The following is a 24758-nucleotide window of genomic DNA, read 5'->3' on the forward strand; positions in this document are numbered from 1 at the left end:
CATCTCTAGACACATGGTGACATCCCTAGACACACGGTGCTATTACTACACATAAGATGACTACACACATGGTGACATCACATCACTAGACACACTGTGCTATTACTACACCCAAGATGACTACACACATTGTGACATCACTAGACTCACTGTGCTATTACTACACACAAAATGACTACACACATGGTGACATCACTAGACATATGGTGACATCACATAACTAGACTCACTGTGCTATTACTACACACAAAATGACTACACACATGGTGACATGCCTAGACACACGGTGCTATTACTACACATAAGATGACTACACACATGGTGACATCACATCACTAGACACACTGTGCTATTACTACACCCAAGATGACTACACACATTGTGACATCACTAGACTCACTGTGCTATTACCACACACAAAATGACTACACACATGGTGACATCACTAGACATATGGTGACATCACATAACTAGACTCACTGTGCTATTACTACACACAAAATGACTACACACATGGTGACATCACTAGACATATGGTGACATCACATCACTAGACACACTGTGCTATTACTACATACAAAATGACTACACACATGGTGACATCACTAGATACATGGTGATATCACATCACTAGACACACTGTGCTATTACTGCACACAAGATGACTACACACATGGTGACATCACTAGACATATGGTGACATCACATAACTAGACTAACTGTGCTATTACTACACACAAGATGACTACACACATGGTGACATCACTATACATATGGTGACATCACATCACTAGACACACTGTGCTATTACTACACACAAGATGACTACAAACATAGTGACATCACTAGACATATGGTGACATCACATCACTAGACACACTGTGCTATTAATACACACAAGATGACTACACACATGGTAACATCACTAGATACATGGTGACATCACATCACTAGACACACTGTGCTATTACTACACACAAGATGATTACACACATGGTGACATCACTAGATACATGGTGATATCACATCACTAGACACACTGTGCTATTACTACACACAAGATGACATCTCTAGACACATGGTGATGTCTCTAGAAATATGGTAACATCACTGGACATATGGTGACATCACATCACTAGACTCACTGTGCTATTACTACACACAAAATGACTACACACATGGTGACATCACATTACTAGACTCACTGTGCTATTACTACACACAAAATGACTACACACATGGTGACATCACATTACTAGACTCACTGTGCTATTACTACACACAAGATGACTACACACATGGTGACATCACTAGACATATGGTGACATTACATCACTAGACACACTTAGCTATTACTACACACGAGATGACTACAGACATGGTGACATCACTAGACATATGGTGATGTCTCTAGAAATATGGTGACATCACTAGATATATGGTGACATCACATCACTAGACACACTTAGCTATTACTACACAGGAGATGACTACACACATGGTGACATCACTAGACATATGGTGACATCACATCACTAGACACACTGTGCTATTACTACACACAAGATGACATCTCTAGACACATGGTGACATCACATCACTAGACACACTGTGCTATTACTACACAAAAGATGACATGTCTAGACACATGGTGACATCACATCACTAGACACACTGTGCTATTACTACACACAAGATGACATCTCTAGACACATGGTGACATCACATCACTAGACACACTGTGCTATTACTACACAAAAGATGACATGTCTAGACACATGGTGACATCACATCACTAGACACACTGTGCTATTACTACACACAAGATGACATCTCTAGACACATGGTGATGTCTCTAGAAATATGGTAACATCACTGGACATATGGTGACATCACATCACTAGACTCACTGTGCTATTACTACACACAAAATGACTACACACATGGTGACATCACATTACTAGACTCACTGTGCTATTACTACACACAAGATGACTACACACATGGTGACATCACTAGACATATGGTGACATTACATCACTAGACACACTTAGCTATTACTACACACGAGATGACTACACACATGGTGACATCACTAGACATATGGTGATGTCTCTAGAAATATGGTGACATCACTAGATATATGGTGACATCACATCACTAGACACACTTAGCTATTACTACACAGGAGATGACTACACACATGGTGACATCACTAGACATATGGTGACATCACATCACTAGACACACTGTGCTATTACTACACACAAGATGACATCTCTAGACACATGGTGACATCACATCACTAGACACACTGTGCTATTACTACACAAAAGATGACATGTCTAGACACATGGTGACATCACATCACTAGACACACTGTGCTATTAATACACACAAGATGATTACACACATGGTGACATCACTAGATACATGGTGATATCACATCACTAGACACACTGTGCTATTACTACACACAAGATGATTACACACATGGTGACATCACATCACTAGACACACTGTGCTATTACTACACACAAGATGACATCTCTAGACACATGGTGATGTCTCTAGAAATATGGTAACATCACTGGACATATGGTGACATCACATCACTAGACTCACTGTGCTATTACTACACACAAAATGACTACACACATGGTGACATCACATTACTAGACTCACTGTGCTATTACTACACACAAGATGACTACACACATGGTGACATCACTAGACATATGGTGACATTACATCACTAGACACACTTAGCTATTACTACACACGAGATGACTACACACATGGTGACATCACTAGACATATGGTGATGTCTCTAGAAATATGGTGACATCACTAGATATATGGTGACATCACATCACTAGACACACTTAGCTATTACTACACAGGAGATGACTACACACATGGTGACATCACTAGACATATGGTGACATCACATCACTAGACACACTGTGCTATTACTACACACAAGATGACATCTCTAGACACATGGTGACATCACATCACTAGACACACTGTGCTATTACTACACAAAAGATGACATGTCTAGACACATGGTGACATCACATCACTAGACACACTGTGCTATTAATACACACAAGATGACATCTCTAGACACATGGTGACATCACATCACTAGACACACTGTGCTATTACTACACAAAAGATGACATGTCTAGACACATGGTGACATCACATCACTAGACACACTGTGCTATTAATACACACAAGATGATTACACACATGGTGACATCACTAGATACATGGTGATATCACATCACTAGACACACTGTGCTATTACTACACACAAGATGACATCTCTAGACACATGGTGATGTCTCTAGAAATATGGTAACATCACTGGACATATGGTGACATCACATCACTAGACTCACTGTGCTATTACTACACACAAAATGACTACACACATGGTGACATCACATTACTAGACTCACTGTGCTATTACTACACACAAGATGACTACACACATGGTGACATCACTAGACATATGGTGACATTACATCACTAGACACACTGTGCTATTACTACACCCAAGATGACTACACACATGGTGACATCACTAGACATATGGTGATGTCTCTAGAAATATGGTGACATCACTAGATATATGGTGACATCACATCACTAGACACACTTAGCTATTACTACACAGGAGATGACTACACACATGGTGACATCACTAGACATATGGTGACATCACATCACTAGACACACTGTGCTATTACTACACACAAGATGACATCTCTAGACACATGGTGACATCACATCACTAGACACACTGTGCTATTACTACACAAAAGATGACATCTCTAGACACATGGTGACATCACATCACTAGACACACTGTGCTATTACTACACAAAAGATGACATGTCTAGACACATGGTGACATCACATCACTAGACACACTGTGCTATTAATACACACAAGATGATTACACACATGGTGACATCACTAGATACATGGTGATATCACATCACTAGACACACTGTGCTATTACTACACACAAGATGACATCTCTAGACACATGGTGATGTCTCTAGAAATATGGTAACATCACTGGACATATGGTGACATCACATCACTAGACTCACTGTGCTATTACTACACACAAAATGACTACACACATGGTGACATCACATTACTAGACTCACTGTGCTATTACTACACACAAGATGACTACACACATGGTGACATCACTAGACATATGGTGACATTACATCACTAGACACACTTAGCTATTACTACACACGAGATGACTACACACATGGTGACATCACTAGACATATGGTGATGTCTCTAGAAATATGGTGACATCACTAGATATATGGTGACATCACATCACTAGACACACTTAGCTATTACTACACAGGAGATGACTACACACATGGTGACATCACTAGACATATGGTGACATCACATCACTAGACACACTGTGCTATTACTACACACAAGATGACATGTCTAGACACATGGTGACATCACATCACTAGACACACTGTGCTATTACTACACACAAGATGACATCTCTAGACACATGGTGACATCACATCACTAGACACACTGTGCTATTACTACACAAAAGATGACATCTCTAGACACATGGTGACATCACATCACTAGACACACTGTGCTATTACTACACACAAGATGACATCTCTAGACACATGGTGACATCACATCACTAGACACACTGTGCTATTACTACACAAAAGATGACATGTCTAGACACATGGTGACATCACATCACTAGACAAACTGTGCTATTACTACACACAAGATGACATGTCTAGACACATGGTGACATCACATCACTAGACAAACTGTGCTATTACTACACACAAGATGACATCTCTAGACACATGGTGATGTCGCTAGAAATATGGTAACATCACTGGACACACAGTGACATCACCATACAATGTGACATTACTGGATATATGGTGACATCTGTAGACTCATAGCGATATTCCTAGACTCTTGTTGCCATTTCTAAATATACGGTGACATCACAAGAAACATTCACATTACTACACACAAGGTGACATCAGTAAACACAAATTTACATCACTAGACACAAGATGACATTAATAGACCCATGTTGTGATATACAGTCAGGTCCATAAATATTGGGACATTGACACAATTGTAACATTTTTGGCTCTGTACGCCACCACAATGGATTTGAGATGAAACAAACAAGATGTGCTTTACCTGCAGACTGTCAGCTGTAATTTGAGGGTATTTACATCCAAATCAGGTGAACGGTGTAGGAATTACAACAGTTTGCATATGTTCCTCCCACTTGTTAAGGGACCAAAAGTAATGGGACACTTGGCTTCTCAGCTGTTCCATGGCCAGGTGTGTGTTATTCCCTAAAAGGTCCAGAGTTCATTTCCAGTCTGCTATTTGCATTTGGAATCTGTTGCTGTCAACTCTCAAGATGAGATCCAAAGAGCTGTCACTGTCAGTGAAGCCATCATTAGGCTGAAAAAACACAGCAAACAAATCAGAGAGATAGCAAAAATGTTAGGCCTGGCCAAAACAACTGTTTGGAACATTCTAAAAAAGAAGGAACGCAGCGGTGAGCTCAGCAACACCAAAAGTCACAGAAGACCACGGAAAACAACTGTGGTGGATGACCGAAGAATTATTTCCCTGGTGAAGAAAACACCCTTCACAACAGTTGGCCAGATCAAGAACACTCTCCAGGAGGTATGTGTATGTGTGTCAAAGTCAACAATCAAGAGAAGACTTCACCAGAGTGAATACAGAGGGTTCACCACAAGATGTAAACCATTGGTGAGCCTCAAAAACAGGAAGGCCAGATTAGAGTTTGCCAAACGACATCATAAAAAGCCTTCACAGTTCTGTAACAACATCCTATGGATAGATGAGACCAAGATCAACTTGTACCAGAGTGATGGGAAGAGAAGAGTATGGAGAAGGAAAGGAACTGCTCATGATCCTAAGCATACCACCTCATCAGTGAAGCATGGTGGTGGTAGTGTCATGGCGTGGGCATGTATGGCTGCCAATGGAACTGCTTCTCTTGTATTCATTGATGATGTGACTGCTGACAAAAGCAGCAGGATGAATTCTGAAGTGTTTCGGGCAATATTATCTGCTCATATTCAGCCAAATGCTTCAGAACTCATTGGACGGCGCTTCACAGTGCAGATGGACAATGACCCAAAGCATACTGCAAAAGCAATCAAAGAGTTTTTTAAAGGAAAGAAGTGGAATATTATGCAATGGCCAAGTCAATCACTTTACCTGAATCCGATTGATCATGCAATTCACTTGCTGAAGACAAAACTGAAGGGAAAATGCCCCAAGAACAAGCAGGAACTGAAGACAGTTGCAGTAGAGGCCTGGCAGAGCATCACCAGGGATGAAACCCAGCGTCTGGTGATGTCTATGCGTTCCAGACTTCAGGCTGTAATTGACTGCAAAGGATTTGCAACCAAGTATTAAAAAGTGAAAGTTTGATTTATGATTATTGTTCTGTCCCATTACTTTTGGTTCCTTAACAAGTGGGAGGCACATATGCAAACTGTTGTAATTCCTGCACCGTTCACCTGATTTGGATGTAAATGCCCTCAAATTAAAGCTGACAGTCTGCAGGTAAAGCACATCTTGTTCGTTTCATTTTAAATTCATTGTGGTGGTGTATAGAGCCAAAAATGTTAGAATTGTGTCCATGTCCCAATATTTATGGACCTGACTGTATATGAGGTCTTCTGCTGTCCCACTGAGGTCCTCACCACCAAATAATTAGCGGAAGGGTAAAGCCACAAACTGGTGTTGACCTCGGGGAGGATAGCCTTTTTGGTCAGTAGCACTATAAATTAGGCAATAATTAAACCTTCAGTGTCCCTGGTTCTGATGATCTAGACCCTAAAACTGTCCCATTTACACATAGAAATATACAATACATTGTAAAGAAACAATATCAGTAATCCACACTATGTATGAGGACATATCTGCACTATGGTTGTCCATCACTGATGACTGCTGGACTACCACTGCTACATGTCAATCAAATGCAGAGATCCTAAATCGTTCCCAGTACTGGGACTAATATCCCCTGAGAAAGAAATTCACCTAATCATATTGTAAGTCCTACAGGAACCAACACTGACCTGCAGAGATGAGGAGCGCCAGGACACAGAGCAGGCAGGTAGTGGACATGACAGCTCAGGCACAGATTGCTGACACCAGAGATGACAAAAAATACCAAAGAGCAGAAGTGAGATCCTTCCTGGGGAAGTAAAGTGACAATTGTGAGAGAGTCTATGAGAATCCTCACAAGATGTGACAGGTTAATGAGAGGTAAACCAGTTTCTTCATGGTGGGGCATGTTACTGGTAAGTTCTCGATGGATGACGTGTAGGAGTCTCAGGTAGCTATTTATACTTATGAGTTACTCGCTGAGGAGTGGATTATTGAGAAAGCTTCTGCTGACAAACACTGACTTACACTCATTGTGCATTGTGACAAGCACAAGGCGGGAAACAGCATAGTGCAGGCGTCAAGATGGTGGCGTACCCATGAAATGTATCATCAGCATGAAGACCTCATGGCCAGCATGCCTCGTAAATCTTAAGGACTGAAGTTACCACTAGAAATAAGCAAAACTGTTGAGATTTGTTTTGGTTCACACAATTTTTGAAAAAGTTCGGTTCGGCCGAACCAAAGTTGCTCCAATTGTCCTGTCTGTTGGTATATAACCCCCTCTGGCCTAGGACTTTTTAGGAAAACTTGTTTTCTCTTTTATTTATATTTTTTTATGACATTTTCCCTCTCCCCAAGCTCTGGAACACAATAATAGCAGTAGTAAATGATGTCTGAGTGACATGAACATACATAGCTCTGGGGAAACAAACATTTGGCAGTGTCATCACACAGCGTGTTTAGTATCACACCGCACCAGCACGTGTCTCATGTTTTTTCATATTCCAAAGCTTTCAAAAATTGTCCCTTATTGGAGGCAGATGATGTTTAAACACACGCAGTGTTATGGGATACAAAACATTAAAAAGTGGCTTGGGGGACCAAGCGTCCAAAAATTAGGCCTTGACAGGGTCAGAATGCTGCCCGTACAACACACAGACGGGTTGTCAGAAGAAAAAGTGGCTGGTTGTGAACTAGCCTAAAAAAATATTTAATTGGGAGCAGCAGCCGTGCAGTGTGGATGTGGAAAGGGTACGGATATAGTGGCAGCAGCAGCAGAATAGCATGGAACATACAAGGCTGTATACAAGGAAAACGTTGGTATTGCTGTAGTAATCACATATATATATATATATATACACTGCTCAAAAAAATAAAGGGAACACAAAAATAACACATCCTAGATCTGAATTAATTAAATATTCTTCTTAAATACTTTGTTCTTTACATAGTTGAATGTGCTGACAACAAAATCACACAAAAAAAAAAAAATGGAAATCAAATTTTTCAACCCATGAAGGTTTGGATTTGGAGTCACACTCAAAATTAAAGTGGAAAAACACACTACAGAATGATCCAACTTTGATGTAATGTCCTTAAAACAAGTCAAAATGAGGCTCAGTAGTGTGTGTGGCTTCCACGTGCCTGTATGACCTCCCTACAACGCCTGTGCATGCTCCTGATGAGGTGGCGGACGGTCTCCTGAGGGATCTCCTCCCAGACCTGGACTAAAGCATCTGCCAACTCCTGGACAGTCTGTGGTGCAACGTGACGTTGGTGGATAGAGCGAGACATGATGTCCCAGATGTGCTCAATTGGATTGAGGTCTGGGGAACGGGCGGGCCAGTCCATAGCATCAATGCCTTCGTCTTGCAGGAACTGCTGACACACTCCAGCCACATGAGGTCTAGCATTGTCTTGCATTAGGAGAAACCCAGGGCCAACCGCACCAGCATATGGTGTCACAAGGGGTCTGAGGATCTTATCTCGGTACCTAATGGCAGTCAGGCTACCTCTGGCGAGCACATGGAGGGCTGTGCAGCCCTCCAAAGAAATGCCACCCCACACCATTACTGACCCAATGCCAAACCGGTCATGCTGGAGGATGTTGCAGGCAGCAGAACGTTCTCCACGGCGTCTCCAGACTCTGTCACGTCTGTCACATGTGCTCAGTGTGAGCACAGGGCGCAAGTGGCGAATTTCCGAATCTTGGTGTTCTCTGGCAAATGCCAAACGTCCTGCACGGTGTTGGGCTGTAAGCTCAACCCCCACCTGTGGACGTCGGGCCCTCATATCACCCTCATGGAGTCTGTTTCTGACTGTTTGAGCAGACACATGCACATTTGTGGCCTGCTGGAGGTCATTTTGCAGGGCTCTGGCAGTGCTCCTCCTGTTCCTCCTTGCACAAAGACGGAGGTAGCGGTCCTGCTGCTGGGTTGTTGCCCTCCTACGGCCTCCTCCACGTCTCCTGATGTACTGGCCTGTCTCCTGGTAGCTCCTCCATGCTCTGGACACTACGCTGACAGACACAGCAAACCTTCTTGCCACATCTCGCATTGATGTGCCATCCTGGATAAGCTGCACTACCTGAGCCACTTGTGTGGGTTGTAGACTCAGTCTCATGCTACCACTAGAGTGAAAGCACCGCCAGCATTCAAAAGTGACCAAAACATCAGCCAGGAAGCATAGGAACTGAGAAGTGGTCTGTGGTCACCACCTGCAGAACCACTCCTTTATTGGGGGTGTCTTGCTAATTGCCTATAATTTCCACCTGTTGTCTATCCCATTTGCACAACAGCATGTGAAATTGATTGTCACTCAGTGTTGCTTCCTAAGTGGACAGTTTTATTTCACAGAAGTGTGATTGACTTGGAGTTACATTGTGTTGTTTAAGTGTTCCCTTTATTTTTTTGAGCAGTGTATATATACAGCTTATTAAAATTTTGAACCCCCCCAAAAAAAAATGTAAATTAAACTAACAATTGAGGCTAGACCCTCAATTTCACCTTATTGCACAAACTGGTGGATGTCTGCCACACCTTGGGTATTGCTGCAGTAATCATATATATGCTGCTTAATTATATTGAACCCTACAAAAAAAAAAAAAAGGATTTCTGTGAAAATGGGGGGATAGAAATATTTGCTTTTAGGTAGCTGCTTTTGAGGTGCACATGACCGACAGACAGACAAGTCGAGCACCGAGTGATCAGCTCGGCGCTCAAGGCAGACCTAGGAGCAGGGAGCCTCCCAGCTAGCAAAGCCACCCTGGGAACGAGGCCAAAGATAGATCCTCGCTCCCAAAGCTAAGCAGCAGGTCTGCGGCTGATGGGAGATCGAGTTCACCTTTGACGCCCCGTGACAGTACCCCCTCTTTTACGAGGGGCCACCGGACCCAAGACTTCAGGCGATGGCCTTTCAGGGTGTTCTAAATGAAATTTTCTAACAAGTCTAGGAGCATGAACCTCCCTGGCGGGTACCCAAGATCTCTCTTCGGGTCCATACCCCTTCCAGTAAATCAGGTACTGTAAGGAATTACGCACTCTCCTGACATCCACTATCTTAGACACCACATACTCGACAGCATCACTAACAAGAACCGGCGGAGGCGAAGCTTTCAACGGTACAACAGGTTCAAAATATTTTTAAGTAGAGATTTATGAAATACATTATGGATGTGGAACAACTCGGGCAGCTCGAACTTAAACGATACAGGATTAATCACCACTGTGATCTTATACGGTCCAATAAAACGAGGAGCTAAATTTAGAAGCTACCTTTAGAGATAGATTCTTGGAGGACAACCATACTTTATCCCCAACCTGAAAGTTCACCCCCTTGGAACGTCTTCTATCAGCCTTGAGTTTGAGAACTTTGAGCCTTTTCTAGGTTCGATTGAACCCGGGCCCAAACTGTGCACAGTTCGGAGGAGAGTTTATCTGCTTCAGGGTTAGAGGTGGAGACGGACGACCCAGAATGAAAACGGGGATGAAAACCATGGTTACAAAAGAAAGGGGAGACCCCAGCAGAGGAATTGACACGGTTATTCAAACAAATTCAGCCAACGGAAGGAATTTGACCCATAATTGCTGGTCATCAGCAACATACAACCTCAAGAATTGTTCCACAGACTGATTAAGGCTACTTTCACACTAGCGTTCGGAGCGGGTCCATCTGATGTTTCATCAGACGGATCCGTTCCTATAATGCAGACGTTTGTATCCGTTCAGAACGGATCCGTCTGCATTATAACTTAGAAAAATTTCTAAGTGTGAAAGTAGTCTGAACGGATCCGTCCAGACTTTACATTGAAAGTCAATGGGGGCGGATCCGTTTGAAGATTAAGCCATATTGTGTCATCTTCAAACGGATCCGTCCCCATTGACTTACATTGTAAGTCTGGACGGATCCGCTTGCCTCCGCACGGCCAGGCAGACACCCGAACGCTGCAAGCAGCGTTCAGGTGTCCGCTCGCTGAGCGGAGTGGAGGCTGAACGCTGGCAGACTGATGCATTCTCAGCGGATCCGCGTCCACTGAGAATGCATTAGGGCTGGACGGTTGCGTTTGGGGCCGCTTGTGAGCCCCTTCAAGCGGAGCTCACGAGCGGACACCCGAACGCAGGTGTGAAAGTAGCCTAAGGCGTTCAGTCTGCCCATTACTCTCAGGATGGTAGGCGGAAGAAAAAGACAATGAAATTTTACATCTTTGACAGAAGGCCCTCCAGAATTTGAACACAAACTGCACACCCCTGTCAGAAACAATATTTTCCGGGATGCCATGTAAACGAACAATCTCTCTCACAAAAATAGATGCCAGGGTTTTAGCATTCGGAAGTTTAGACAGGGGAATGAAATGAACCATCTTGCTAAACCTATCGACCACTACCCAAACCACAGTCTTACCCTCCGCCAGCGGTAGGTCAGTTATAAAGTCCTTCGAGATATGGGACCAGGGTCTACTGGGAATGGGTAGGGGTCGTAGGTTACCAGCAGGGCGAGTCCTAGGTGTCTTAGACCTGGCACAAACCTCACAGGCTGACCAGGGCCACCAATAAGATCTAGAAACCAGATCCTTAGTGCCCTCAATACCCGGATGTCCACAAAAGGCAGAATCGTGACACTCCCCCAACAGCTGGAGACGAAATTGTACGGGAACAAACAACTTATCTGTTGGGGTGGATGCCGGTGCCAGATGTTGTTCAGCCTTAATGCGAGCCGAGATATCCTGGGTTAGAGCCACTAAGAAGATGTTTGCTGGTAGGATGGATTTAGGCGGTGCCTCAGTGGGTTGAAAAGCATGGAAGCTCCGAGATAATGCGTCTGCCTTCACCTTTTTACTTCCCGGCATGAACATAATGGAGAAATCAAAATGGGTAAAAAACAGATCCCAGCGGGCTTGCCGGGGATTCAACCTCTTAGCAGACTTGAGAAACATTAGGTTTTTATAGTCAGTGACAACAGTTACCCGATGCCTTGCCCCCTCCAAAAAATACCTCCACTCCTCAAATGCCCATTTAATAGCCAGCAGCTCCCTATTCCCTATGTCGTAGTTTCTCTCCGTGGGAGAGAATTTCCTGGAGAAGAAGGCACACGGTCTCAGGTTAGTGAGGCTAGAAGGACCTTGTGAAAGGACTGCTCCTGCGCCGTCCTCGGACGCATCCACCTCCACAATAAAGGGTCTCTCCTGATCAGGCTGGATCAGAATAGGAGCGCTACTAAATGCCTTTTTTAATGTTTTAAATGAAGAAATGGCTTTAGTAGACCAATTCTCAAAATCCGCCCCTTTCTTAGTAAGGTCGGTCAATGGTTTAGCAATTACAGAAAAATTCATGATAAATTTACGATAGTAATTAGCGAAACCCAAAAACCGTTGTAAGGCCTTTAGGGAAGAAGGCCTTACCCATTCCTTAATTGCCAAAACCTTACCAGGATCCATCTTAACCACCTCAGCTCCCCTAGCTTAAACCCCCTTAATGACAGACCACTTTTTACAATTCTGCACTGCACTACTTTCACAGTTTATTGCTCGGTCATACAACTTACCACCCAAATGAATTTTACCTCCTTTTCTTCTCACTATTAGAGCTTTCATTTGGTGGTATTTCATTGCTGCTGACATTTTTACTTTTTTTGTTATTAATCGAAATTGACCGAATTTTTTGCAAAAAAATGAAATTTTTCACTTTCAGTTGTAAAATTTTTCAAATAAAACTACATTTCAATATAGATTTTTCTCTAAATTTATTGTTCTACATGTCTTTGATAAAAAAAATTGTTTGCAGCCTAGGTGGGCAAAGGGGCCCACATTCCAAAGAGCACCTTTAGGATTTCACAGGGCATTTTTTTACACATTTTGATTTCAAACTACTTCTCACGCATTAGGGCCCCTAAAATGTCGGGGCAGTATAACTACCCCACAAGTGACCCCATTTTGGAAAGAAGACACCCCAAGGTAATTCGTGATGGGCATAGAGAGTTTATGGAAGTTTTTATTTTTTGTCACAAGTTAGTGGAAAATGATGATTTTTTTATTTTATTTTTTTCTTACAAAGTCTCATATTCCACTAACTTGTGAAAGAAAAAAAGAAAAGAAAAAAATCATCAATTTCCGCTAACTTGTGACAAAAAATAAAAAATTCTAGGAACTCGCCATGCTCTTCACGGAATATCTTGGGGTGTCTTCTTTCCAAAATGGGGTCACTTGTGAGGTAGTTATACTGCCCTGGCATTTTAGGGGCCCTAATGCGTGAGAAGTAGTTTGAAATCAAAATGTGTAAAAAATGCCCTGTGAAATCCTAAAGATACTCTTTGGAATGTGAGCCCCTTTGCCCACCTAGGCTGCAAAAAAGTGTCACACATGTGGTATCGCCGTACTCAGGAGAAGTTGGGCAATGTGTTTTGTGGTGTCTTTCTACATATACCCATGCTGGGTGAGAGAAATATCTCTCTAAAAGACAACTTTTCCAATTTTTTTATACAAAATTGGCATTTGACCGATATATTTATCTCACCCAGCATGGGTATATGTAAAATTACACCCCAAAACACATTGCCCTACTTCTCCTGAGTACGGCAATACCACATGTGTGACACTTTATTGCAGCCTAGGTGCGCAAAGGGGCCCAAATTCCTTTTAGGAGGGCATTTTTAGACATTTGGATTCCAGACTCACGCTTTAGGTCCCCTAAAATGCCAGGGCAGTATAAATACCCCACATGTGACCCCATTTTGGAAAGAAGACACCCCAAGGTATTCCGTGAGGGGCATGGCGAGTTCATAGAAGTTTTTTTTTTTTGGCACAAGTTAGCGGAAATTGATTTTAATTTTTTTCTCACAAAGTCTCCCTTTCTGCTAACTTGTGACAAAAGGTTCAATCTTTCATGGACTCAATATGCCCCTCAGCAAATACCTTGGGGAGTCTTCTTTCCGAAATGGGGTCACTTCTGGGGTATTTATACTGCCCTGGCATTTTAGGGGCCTTAAAGCCTGAGAAGAAGTCTGGAATATAAATGTCTAAAAATTTTACGCATTTGGATTCCGTGAGGGGTATGGTGAGTTCATGTGAGATTTTATTTTTTGTCACAAGTTAGTAGAATATGAGACTTTGTAAGAAAAAACAAAAAAACAAAAACAAAAAAAATCAATTTCCGCTAACTTGTGCCAAAAAAAAAAAATCTATGAACTCGCCAGCGATTTTACAGTGTTTTTGCAGTGATCAGAAAAAAAAATTCTGTCACTGCGGTGGGGCGGACTGAACGCAAGTGTGCGCACAAGACCAGGCCTGATCGGGTGAACACTGCGTTTTTTGTAGAGCCTATAGAACATGTCCTATTCTTGTCCGCAATTGCAGACAAGAAAAGGCATTTTCTATATAGTTCTGGCAATGTGCGGATCCGCAAAATGCGGAAAGCACATTGCCGGTGTTTGTGTTTTGCGGATTCGTGGCCTCTGTGTTTTGCGGATCCGCAAAACACATACGTACGTCTGAATGGAGCCTTACAGGGGGGTGATCAATGACAGGGGGGTGATCAGGGAGTCTATATGGGGTGATCACCCCCCTGTAAGGCTCCATTCAGACGTCCATATGTGTTTTGCGGATCCGTGGGTCCGCGGATCCGCAAAACACATACGGACGTCTGAATGGAGCCTTACAGGGGGGTGATCAGGGAGTCTATATGGGGTGATCACCCCCATGTAAGACTCCATTCAGACGTCCGCATGTGTTTTGCGGATCCGTGGATCCGCAAAACACATACGGACATCTGAATGGAGCCTTACAGGGGGGTGATCAATGACAGGGGGGTGATCAGGGAGTCTATATGGGGTGATCAGGGGTTAATAAGTGACAGGGGGGGTGTAGTGTAGTGGTGTTTGGTGCTACTTATTACTGAGCTGCCTGTGTCCTCTGGTGGTCGATCCAAGCAAAAGGGACCACCAGAGGACCAGGTAGCAGGTATATTAGACGCTGTTATCAAAACAGCATCTAATATACCTTTAAGGGGTTAAAAAAAATCGGATCTACAGCCTGCCAGCGGATGATCGCCGCTGGCAGGCTGCAGATCCACTCGATTACCTGCAGTTCCTGTGCGCGCATTCACAGGAAATCTCGCGTCTCGCGAGATGACGCGCCGGTGCGTCCACTCGGAATAACAGGGCCGCCGCAAAGACGCAATCCTGCGTACGGCGGTCCTGTGGTGGTTAAAGGCGTGAGGAATCAGAAAATGCCCTAGAAACAGTATCTCCTGTACACCAAAGACACATTTCTCTTGCTAGAGATGTCCCGAACTATTCGCCGGCGAACAGTTCCCGGTGAACACAGCTTGTTCGCGTTCGCCGCGGCGGACGAACATATGCGATGTTCGGTCCGCCCCCTATACATCATCATTGAGCAAACTTTAACCCTGTACCTCACAGTCAGCAGACACATTCCAGCCAATCAGCAGCATACCCTCCCTCCCAGACCCTCCCACCTCCTATTAAAAAGCAAGGAGCTTGATATGGGGCTCAAAATGTGGACTGGAGGGCTGAGGAGTGGAAGAACCTTGCCCTAACTCAACAGAATGGAGTTTCTCTCCTAGCTCCTGCACCAGCTGTGTCAGGTTAGAGACATGGTCAGTCAGGGTCACAATAGGATTCATGATACAGTGGTTATTGGGCCTGTTAATCTGTAACGGTCACGTCCACACACAAACAGGGGGGAGGATAGTGACCACTGCACTCCACCTTCACCCCTGGCCCTGCCTACTTGCCTCACGAGTCCTGATGACAGGGGACAACTGGACGACAGTCCCTTATTTAGGATATGTGCAGGAAAGACAGACAAGACAAAATACGGAACGTGAATGGACCGGGTCAGAACCAAGACAGCTACGCAGTACAAAGGGTTAAGCAAAGAATGGTCAGGAGAAGCCGGGGTCAAATACCAGGAGAGTAGAGAAGGACCAGAGGAGTCCGCAAAGAGTAGTCAGATGGGAGCCGAGGTCACAATACCAGGAGGGATGCGCAGTACAGGAGGAGCAGGCAAAGGATTATCAGGGAACAGGATCAGGTGAGAATTCAGTAGTCCAACAAATAGGCAGGAACCTAGAATTAACAGGCAACCTGTGGCCAGCAGGCTGCCTGTATTTATAGTGGGGTCTGAGGGTCATGTGACGTGGCCAGCGTCACATGACTGACAGACAGACAAGTCGAGCACCGAGTGATCAGCTCGGTGCTCAAGGCAGACCTAGGAGCAGGGAGGCTCCCAGCTAGCAAAGCCGCCCTGGGAACGAGGCCAAACACAGATCCTCGCTCCCGAAGCTAAGCAGCAGGTCTGCGGCTGATGGGAGACCGAGTGCGCCTTTGGCACCCCGTGACAACAGCTCATGATAAATAAACTCGTCAGAGAAGCTTTCTGATGGATTCACTGAGGAGGAGGAAGCACCAGTCGGCACATGAACTGAAAGTGAACTCTGTAGAGGAGAAACTGCTGAAAAGACGGTTGAACAAAAAAATATTTTTAGCTCAAACCAATAAAATGTAATAAAAAAACAGCTTCCAAAGGAGTCCATAGTCTTTAAGGATCGTATAACCACATTCCAAGAAATTTAATTATTTTTACATTTTATTTGGTTCAACTTGGATTTACAGGACATGTCAGCACAGTGACTCAGTGGTTAGCACTGGTGCCTAGCAGCCTTGGGGTTCTAGGTTTAAAACCAACCATGGACAACATCTGCAAAGAGTTTGTATGTTCTCCTGGTGTTTGCGTTGGTTTCCTCCATTTCTTCTCACACCCACAGATATACTGAAAGGGTATTTAGAGTATGAGCTCCTCTGGGGATAGCGAATAATGAGAATGTGTGTAAAGGAGTCAGGACCAACCTATTTCTGGTCTGGTGGGAAAAGAAGATTGTGTTTGGGGACTTGATGGAAAAATGGTCTTCATTGATCCTCTTGTGGCTCATTCTTTGTAGAGGGGTGAACAGGAGTTTTCTGAATTTGTACCTGTCTTAATACACTGCGTGCAGAATTATTAGGCAAATGAGTATTTTGACCACATCATCCTCTTTATGCATGTTGTCTTACTCCAAGCTGTATAGGCTCAAAAGCCTACTACCAATTAAGCATATTAGGTGATGTGCATCTCTGTAATGAGAAGGGGTGTGGTCTAATGACATCAACACCCTATATTAGGTGTGCATAATTATTAGGCAACTTCCTTTCCTTTGGCAAAATGGGTCAAAAGAAGGACTTGACAGTCTCAGAAAAGTAAAAAATAGTGAGATATCTTGCAGAGGGATGCAGCACTCTTAAAATTGCAAAGCTTCTGAAGCGTGATCATCGAACAATCAAGCGTTTCATTCAAAATAGTCAACAGGGTCGCAAGAAGCGTGTGGAAAAACCAAGGCGCAAAATAACTGCCCATGAACTGAGAAAAGTCAAGCGTGCAGCTGCCAAGATGCCACTTGCCACCAGTTTGGCCATATTTCAGAGCTGCAACATCACTGGAGTGCCCAAAAGCACAAGGTGTGCAATACTCAGAGACATGGCCAAGGTAAGAAAGGCTGAAAGACGACCACCACTGAACAAGACACACAAGCTGAAACGTCAAGACTGGGCCAAGAAATATCTCAAGACTGATTTTTCTAAGGTTTTATGGACTGATGAAATGAGAGTGAGTCTTGATGGGCCAGATGGATGGGCCCGTGGCTGGATTGGTAAAGGGCAGAGAGCTCCAGTCCGACTCAGATGCCAGCAAGGTGGAGGTGGAGTACTGGTTTGGGCTGGTATCATCAAAGATGAGCTTGTGGGGCCTTTTCGGGTTGAGGATGGAGTCAAGCTCAACTCCCAGTCCTACTGCCAGTTTCGGGAAGACACCTTCTTCAAGCAGTGGTACAGGAAGAAGTCTGCATCCTTCAAGAAAAACATGATTTTCATGCAGGACAATGCTCCATCACACGCGTCCAAGTACTCCACAGCGTGGCTGGCAAGAAAGGGTATAAAAGAAGAGAATCTAATGACATGGCCTCCTTGTTCACCTGATCTGAACCCCATTGAGAACCTGTGGTCCATCATCAAATGTGAGATTTACAAGGAGGGAAAACAGTACACCTCTCTGAACAGTGTCTGGGAGGCTGTGGTTGCTGCTGCACGCAATGTTGATGGTGAACAGATCAAAACACTGACAGAATCCATGGATGGCAGGCTTTTGAGTGTCCTTGCAAAGAAAGGTGGCTATATTGGTCACTGATTTGTTTTTGTTTTGTTTTTGAATGTCAGAAATGTATATTTGTGAATGTTGAGATGTTATATTGGTTTCACTGGTAAAAAAAAAAATTGAAATGGGTATATATTTGTTTTTTGTTAAGTTGCCTAATAATTATGCACAGTAATAGTCACCTGCACACACAGATATCCCCCTAAAATAGCTAAAACTAAAAACAAACTAAAAACTACTTCCAAAAATATTCAGCTTTGATATTAATGAGTTTTTTGGGTTCATTGAGAACATGGTTGTTGTTCAATAATAAAATTAATCCTCAAAAATACAACTTGCCTAATAATTCTGCACTCCCTGTATAAATGATGTTGGCCTTTTGTTAACCTCAGAGATCAACCCTTCCCGTATTACTTTTCTGGATTTTTGGATAACTAAGTAGACAGATGGAAACATCACCAGGTACGTGATCAGAAAGAGCACCACAACTAATAGTTTACACCGGTGGGAGGGCTGTCACCCTGTGGCACTGAAATGAGCTTGGCACTGAAGGGACCGTTTTTAAGAGCTTGATGCAATTGCTCAAGAATTACAGACTTCAAGAGAACAGTGGATAAAGTAAGAAGCCACTTCCCTATAGGTCAGCCTCCAGTTCTTCCATCTGTAAGCCGTGTACCAGGGTGAGCTCACCAGGATACAGCAAAGTCACGAATGAGGAAAGCAACTCCAAAACCAGTTTTGCCCAAACCGTAATTTACTTAAACGTGGAAATGAACGCGACCACAGATGCTGGTTACAAACAAATAAATTTACATACACCCAGCCAGGAGGCTGAGACCCTTGTGCTGCACAGTGCGGCGCCCTCTGGTGGATGCTAGAGGTTACATAGTTTTTAAGGTTGGAAAAAGACAAAAGATCATCAAGTTCAACCTGTAATCCTGCTGTATTGATCTACGGAACAAATCCCTGGATCAATGTCCATCTTCCTTTTATAAAGGGGTTGGTCCAAATGGAAACGGTGTGTAGAACAAGATTTCTATTAGTGTTGATCGAGCACCAAAGTGCTCGGGTGTTCGGGTACTAGGGTCAAACACCTCGGGATGCTAGGGTGCTCTACCGAGCACCCGAGCACAATGAAAGTCAACGGGAGAACCCGAGCATTAAACCAGGCACCCCCTGCTCTGAAGAGGGGAGGGTGTCTGGTTGATAGGAAAAGGTCAGAAATTGATGGAAACACCACCAAAATGGTTTGGGAACAGCATGGGGAGGATGTCTGGATGCATCTTGGACTCCCAGGTCGCTGCTGGGAACGATTTTGTCTGAGTAGTACGCCACTTTTACAGACTGACAATAATGCACAAAATGCACGATTTTAGAGGAAAAATTGTTAAGAAACATTCTTTCCTGTATATTTACTTGTATATAAAGTGCAAGTGCTGACAAAAATTACAAGGAAGAGGCACACATAAAGATATTACACATAAAAGGAGGGCATCAAACACCCTTGAAAAATTATGATTGATGGCCTGCTGGGGACCCTCAAAAACATTAGGAGCAACGGCCTGCATGTGACCCTCTAAAACATTATGGGCGAGGGCCTGCTGCTGAGCTGACCATCTAAAACATTAGGAGCGAGAGTCTGCTGCAGAGCTGACTCTCGAAAACATTAGGGGCGAGTGCCTGCTGCTGATCTGAGCATCGAAAAAATTATGGGCGAGTGCCTGCTGCTGAGCTGACCATTGAAAACATTATGGATGAGGGCCTGCTGGTGAGCTGACCCACTAAAACATTACATGCGAGGGCCTGCAGGTGAGCTGACCCTCTAAAAGATTGTAGGTGAGGGCCTGCTGGTGAGCTGACCCCCAAAAAACATTATATGCGAGGCCCTGCAGGTGAGCTGACCCTCTACAACAATAGGAGCGAAGGCAGACTAATAAGCATGTTGATATGAAGGAAGAGGAGGAGGACGAGAAAAGGAAGATTGAACCATATACCTTTTTTGCGGTGGAAGTACATTATAAAAAACACATTTAAAGTGCCTTTATGTTCAGCCGCTTTCCTCTGGTGGAGTAGAGAAGTCAGGGGCAATTCAGGCCTTGTTCATTTTTATAAAAGGTCAACCTGTCAGCATTTTCAGTTGACAGTCGGATGTGCTTATCAGTAATGCCACCAGCAGCACTAAATACCCGCTCTGACAAAACGCTGGTGGCAGGGCAGGCCAGCACCTCCAAGGTGTAGAGTGCCAGTTCGTGCCACGTGTCCAGCTTGAACACCCAGTAGTTGTAAGGCACAGAGGGATCATTGAGGAGGCTGACACGGTCTCCTACGTACTCCTTCACCATCTTCCAAAACGTTTCCCTCCTTGTGACACTAGGCCGCGCATCAGGGTGAGGGTGCTGGCGGTGTGCCATGAAACTGTCCCAGGCCTTGGAGAGTGTTGCCCTGCCTCTGTTGGAACTGCTGTGTGTTCCCCTCGTCTCCCCTCCTCGGTTGCCCAAGGAACTACGTACTCTGCTGCCAGCGTTGTCAGCTTGAAATTTTTGGAGCAATTTTTCCACAAGGACCTTCTGGTATTGCACCATTTTGCTCATCCTCTCCACCACAGAAATGAGAGATGAGAAGTTCTGTTTGTAGCGGGGGTCGAGAATGGTGAACAACCAGTAATCGGTGGATCACAGGAAAGGCAGCCTAACATAAAGTCAGCCATGTGTGCCAGAGTCCCAACAGGCAAGACTTCGCTGTCGTCATCAGGAGGATGACTCAAAATCTCCTCATCCTCCTCTTCTTCCCATCCACTCTGAACAGATGGAATAAAACTTCCATGGGTACTACCCTCTGTAGCGGAGGCAACCGTCTCCTGCTCCTCCTCCTCATCATCATCCAATTTGCGCTGAGAAGACAAACTGAGGGTGGTCTGGCTATCACCCTGTGTAATGTCTTCCCCCATTTCCACCTCTTCCACATGCAAAGTGTCGTCCTTAATTGTGAGCAGCGAGCGTTTGAGTAGACACAGAAGTGGGATGGTTACGCTATTAATAGCGTTATCGCCGCTCACCATCTGTGTTGATTCCTCAAAGTTTCTTAAAACCTCACAGAGGTCAGACATCCATGCCCACTCCTCGCTTGTGAAGAGCAGAAGCTAACTGGAAAGGTGACGACCATGTTGCAGCTGGTATTCCACTACTGCCCTCTGCTGCTCACAAAGCCTGGCCAACATGTGGAACGTGGAGTTCCAGCGCGTGCTCACGTCGCACAACAGCCGACACTGCTGCAGCGTTGACAGACTGGTGGAAGCTGTTGATGACTTGCGGAAATGTGCACACACACACGGCACATCTTTACCAGTAGCTCAGGCAAATTGGGGTATGTTTTAAGAAACCGCTGAACCACTAAGTTGAAGACGTGGGCTAGGCATGGGATATATGTGAGCTTCCCGAGCTCCAAAGCCGCCACCAAGTTACGACCAATATCAGACACAACCATGCCTGGTTCTACGTTGAGTGGCAAGAGCCACAGCTCAGTCTGGTCTCTTATGCCCTGCCACAGCTCTGCGGCGGTGTTTGTCCCCTAAGCATTTAAGCTTCAGCACTGTCTGTTGACACTTCCCCACTGCAGTGCTACACTGCTTCCAGCTACTGACTGGTGCTGCACGTGGATAATTCGGAGGTGGAAGTGGAGGAGGAGGAGGAGAAGTGGGGGTTGGAGCCACCAACGTAGGTAGTGGCGGAAACCCTGTTGGAATTAAGGCCCACAATCCTTGGTGTCAGTAGCACCTGTTCCATCCCAAGGTACGACTCGCTCTTGGCCTCCACAACATTCACCCAGTGTGCCGTCAGGGAAATATAGCATCCCTGGCCGAAAGCAGGTTTTTAAGTGTCCGTGGTTAAGTGGACCTTCCCAGTAACTGCGTTGGTCAGGGCACGATTGATGTTACGGAACACATGCTGGTGTAATGCGGGCACGGCATACTGTCAAAAATTTTGGCGGCTGGGGAATGTGTAAAGAGGGACGGCCGCCGACATCAGGCTGCGGAAGGCATCAGTGTCCACAAACCTAAATGGCAACATTTTCAGGGCCAGTAATTTGGAAAGTTGCACATTTAGTGCTATGGCCTGTGGGTGGGTGGCTGGGTATTTGCGCTTGCGTTCTGGGGTAGTAGGGCATGTCACATTTTTTTACTTTGTTTTTCAAAAAATGAGGGTGGTCAAAAAGTTGTGTTTTGGTTAGCAATTCACAATAATATACTTCTGCTCTAAGGTTAAGAATATACTTATATTATACTATAAAATATGTAAAAGAAAAATATGCCATTCGTAAAAGTTTTTAAACTAGCAATATTCATTTGCAGCAGAGAGTCTTTTTAATAATTTTTACTAATGTCATACTTTGACAATAAAAGTCACAATAGGATATCAACAAAAATGAAAAAAACAGCAGATAAAATGTTAATACCAACGATGGGATAGGTGGTAGGTTTTTTAAACCTACCACCTATCCCATCGTTGGTATTAACATTTTATCTGCTGTTTTTTCATTTTTGTTGATATCCTATTGTGACTTTTATTGTCAATTTTATTATTAATAGTGTTATATATAATAAAAGATCCCTGTATTTTTAGAGTGTGCCCCACTTCTATTCTCTATTATATTTATTCTCCTCAGACTGGGTGCTGTCTGTTAGTGGGTGCACCTCTGTTGGATCTCCACCTCATTTATTAATGTCATACTTTGTCAATTTTTATCATAGTATCATACAAATAGTAAAATTTTCTTGTCTTTTTCCAGGCACGAATAGTTTCTTCCACTTGCACAATCTGAAAATTCTGAACCATGGCTAGTAAAAGGAAGACAAGACTGGCAACTTCCACTCACATGAGTAACTTCATTGGAACTGGTCGAGAAATGCTGCCTTCTGAACTCCCAACTCTGCGTGATGTTCTAAGATATGGCCTTCTGCTAAGAGAGCAGAGTGGAGAGAATGTCAGAAATTACCCAGCAGCCACTCTTGCAAAGGATATTTATCCAAAAGGGCTTGAAAAGTGGGAGCTAGCAAACAGTTGTTTTGTGGTGCCAATTTTAAATTTTAGAGTCACAGTCCTGAAGAAGATAGAAGAAAACTGGGAAAAGGCCAAAAACATATCACTTGGCAGAGGCAAACTGGAGGTGAAAGAGGCTTTCATTGCAACGTTAGACAAGCTCTTTGACATCCTCAATTGCAATTGTGAGATTAAGCTATGTTCAGAATTTGAGGGTCCATGTCCAGGTGGTGCTGACTCTAAACATGAAGTGCACATCTCATACTCTTGTTCTAAGGACATGAAGAACTAGTGTTTATTAATGGTCAAAGAGAGAAGGTTGGATCTGTTGGACAGCATCAAATTGGATTACCAGATCTACCTGAGCACAGAAGACAAATTAAAAAGCAGAAGAGGCAATAAGATGAAGTAAGAAGAATTTCTGAATATAAGCAGAAAAGGAAGGAAGAGTTAACATTACAGTCATTACAACCAATTGAAGTTCTTTTCTCCGAAGAAGATGAAGAGCCAACTGATGCTGAAGATGAAGATTCTGAAGAACCTTTGCAGATACCATGTGATGATTCTGATGTACCTTCTACTTCAAGTACAAGTCAGTATATTAGATTGCAATTGCACAATGTTGCATTGCAAAGTATTAGGTATGATGCCTAATTCTACATGCTACAGCTGCCATTACAACAGCTGCATTTTTGGATGCTGGATTAATTACTGAAGGAGACAGGAGACTTGTGGTTGATCACAATAAAGTTAAAAGGGCCCAAGAAAAGTCATACAATCACTTGATTTCATGCTCGATGCCGAATAGGCAAGAATTTCATGCTCGATGCCGAATAGGCAAGATTGAATGTATCTTCTTTGATGGACGCCAATATTCCACTAAAGTTCTGTTGCAAGCAGATAACCAAAGTCATCAGTTTTCAAGTATTGTGAAAGAAGAGCATTACACTGTTTGCAGTGAGCCAGGTGGAAGGTATCTTTGCCATTTTACTCCAGAGAAAGACTTAAAGGGGTTGTCCCACTTTGCTTTTTCA

At 43.8% G+C, this 24758-nt stretch overlaps 1 long non-coding RNA gene across 1 annotated transcript; it reads left to right on the forward strand.

The window, feature by feature from the left end:
• Nucleotides 1–8603: 8603 nt before the first annotated feature.
• On the forward strand, nt 8604–23775 carry LOC121002312. Its single transcript, XR_005779282.1, has 3 exons — nt 8604–8613; nt 18231–18236; nt 23474–23775. It is a non-coding gene; the product is annotated as an uncharacterized LOC121002312 (long non-coding RNA).
• Nucleotides 23776–24758: the final 983 nt, after the last annotated feature.

This window comes from Bufo bufo, chromosome 5 (assembly GCF_905171765.1).
Source record: "Bufo bufo chromosome 5, aBufBuf1.1, whole genome shotgun sequence".
NCBI lineage: Eukaryota > Metazoa > Chordata > Amphibia > Anura > Bufonidae > Bufo > Bufo bufo.